Source organism: Dioscorea cayenensis, chromosome 11 (genome assembly GCF_009730915.1).
Source record: "Dioscorea cayenensis subsp. rotundata cultivar TDr96_F1 chromosome 11, TDr96_F1_v2_PseudoChromosome.rev07_lg8_w22 25.fasta, whole genome shotgun sequence".
NCBI classification, from domain to species: domain Eukaryota; kingdom Viridiplantae; phylum Streptophyta; class Magnoliopsida; order Dioscoreales; family Dioscoreaceae; genus Dioscorea; species Dioscorea cayenensis.
In genome coordinates this window covers 8,366,727-8,368,981 of record NC_052481.1, presented here as the reverse complement: position 1 = coordinate 8,368,981, position 2,255 = coordinate 8,366,727, and the positions used below count along the sequence as shown (strand labels likewise).

The 2,255-nt window shown below is 38.7% G+C and overlaps 1 non-coding gene across 1 annotated transcript; it reads left to right on the top strand.

The window, feature by feature from the left end:
- The first annotated feature begins 899 nt into the window (after positions 1-899).
- LOC120272904 lies at positions 900-1,005 on the top strand. The gene has a single exon (XR_005540437.1). It is a non-coding gene; the product is annotated as a small nucleolar RNA R71 (small nucleolar RNA).
- The last annotated feature ends 1,250 nt before the right edge of the window (positions 1,006-2,255 follow it).

The window sequence follows — 2,255 nt, the reverse complement described above, 5'->3', positions numbered from 1 at the left end:
ACAATGTTTCTTCTCTTTCTCCTCAAAGTCAACTAGAGTTTTAAGATCACAATCAACTGTCTGACTTACTCTTAGTTGAGGCTCAACAATATCAAACTTTAGTTCTTTCTCAGTAGGGCCTTGAATTTGCTTGCCACTTCTCAAAGTCATGGCCTTGAGAGATTCTTTAGGATTGACTTCCTTGTTTCTAGGGAGAGTACCCAGGAGTTTTTCCTCAATCAATTTTGGCATTTGTGCTATGCGATGCTCTAGTTTTCTCACGGTGGCATTTGTGTTCGTGATCATTTCCTCATGCTCTTGAAGATGAACCTCATTGCCCTTGATGTACCTGGTCAATAAAACTAAAAGTTAATTAGAAGGTCCCAGTGGAGAAGATGGTTGCACATTTTATTGTGGGGGCCTAGGGTATTGTGGTGCCACTTGTCCTTGTCCTGGTTGGCTCCAAGAAAAATTCTGGTGACTCCTCCGACCTGCTTTACAGGTGTTACTATATGGGTTATTCTGATATCCTTTACTTTGCCCAACAAAATCTACTTGTTCAATTTGTCCTGTACACATATCAGAAGAACAAGAACAACTTGGATCACTTTGGGACCCCTAATTGTCCCAAGAAGGTCCAGAGCCTTGAGAGATCAACGGTATAGTATCTAATCTCTTTGTAATCCTCTTAACCTGTGCTACTAGTGTAGTAATGGCATCCACTTGATAGATATCACTTGTCCTCATTAGCTTGTTCATTTTAGAACTCCATTGATAGCCATTGCTTGCCATTTCCTCAATGAAACTATAAGCTACACTTGGTTGTTTACTGTATAAGGACCCCTGAAGCTACATCGAGCATCTGTTTGATGGCACAACTTAGCCGATTATAAAATATTTAGATTTGCATCTTTTCCACTATCCCATGCGTGGGCATTTCCTGAACATCTCCTTGTATCTCTCCTACATCTCATATAAGGATTCAAACTCCAACTGTAGGAAGAAGGAAATATCACTTCTCAACCTGGTAATTTTTTGCCAGAGGGAAGTATCTTGTAAGGAATGTCTCGGCCATCTGTTTCCATGTCATGGTAAACCCTTGCGATAGGGAATTTAGCCATTGCTTGGCCCTTCCCTACACTGAGAATAGAAAGAGTCTAAGACGAGCAGCATCCTCAAACAAGTTGATCACCTTGAAAGTATCACAGTTTTCCAAGAAATTCTTCAAGTGTTTGTATAGGTCTTCATCCTGAAACCCATCAAAATGGCACATCTACTGTACCATCTGTATATAGTTGGGTTTCAACACAAAATTGTTCACTGCAATGGGGGGGGCGAATGATGCTAGAGCCCACTCCTTCCAAGTTTGACCGGGAAAAATCTAAAATACGTTGTTGTTGTTTATTTCTGGCTACTTCTTTATCTTGATTCATTTCTATACTCACTCCCACATATCCTGTTTTACTTAAGCTGACTTACCTCACTCACCTTCAGAAAATTCTTCCAACTTCTTGATTAGGTCTTGCCAAAGGAGATGAGCTACTTCCTCGGGTCATACAATCGTACCTTCATGAGATAAGACAGATAGAATTATCTAAGGTTCAAAAGTGGGAAAAACAAAGATAAGAACAACAAATATTTCATAGAAAAGAAAAAATATATATATATATATATATAGATATAAACAAAATAAACAAAGGATAAATCACCAAAATCCTAATGTTTCTAAAAGTTGCCAGGCCCTAGCAACGGCGCCGAAAACTTTATGTACTCTCTTCAAGTGCATAGATCATTACAAGTAATAAAGTGTCACCCCCTAGGGGGAAGGATTGTTGAACCACAGGGAGTGGACTTCTAGTATTGATTACTCCTCTAATTTCTAGCAAATCACAGAGTTGGTTGAATATTACAAAAGATAAATAAGAATAACAAGATAAGGATGTAACCAACAGGTAGACTAGGATCAACTTTTTGGTAGCAAGGGAGCAATGCCCTAGAATGATTCCTATGTGCTTAAGATACTGACTTGAAACTTATGCCTACCACGATATATTCTAAGGTCCTTATGGGTACTCAAAAGCTATGTTGCATCTATAGCTCTCAAATACGTCAAGGACTGCTAAGGTAGCTACGGGCTTCATACAAGTTGAGTTTTACAACTACGCTAGGTAATCACAACTATTACAATCCACACATGTCAAGTTTTACCCAAGCATCTATGCAAATTAAACACACCAAGTTATGTAAACACATGTAAAACACAAGAATGCATTAAA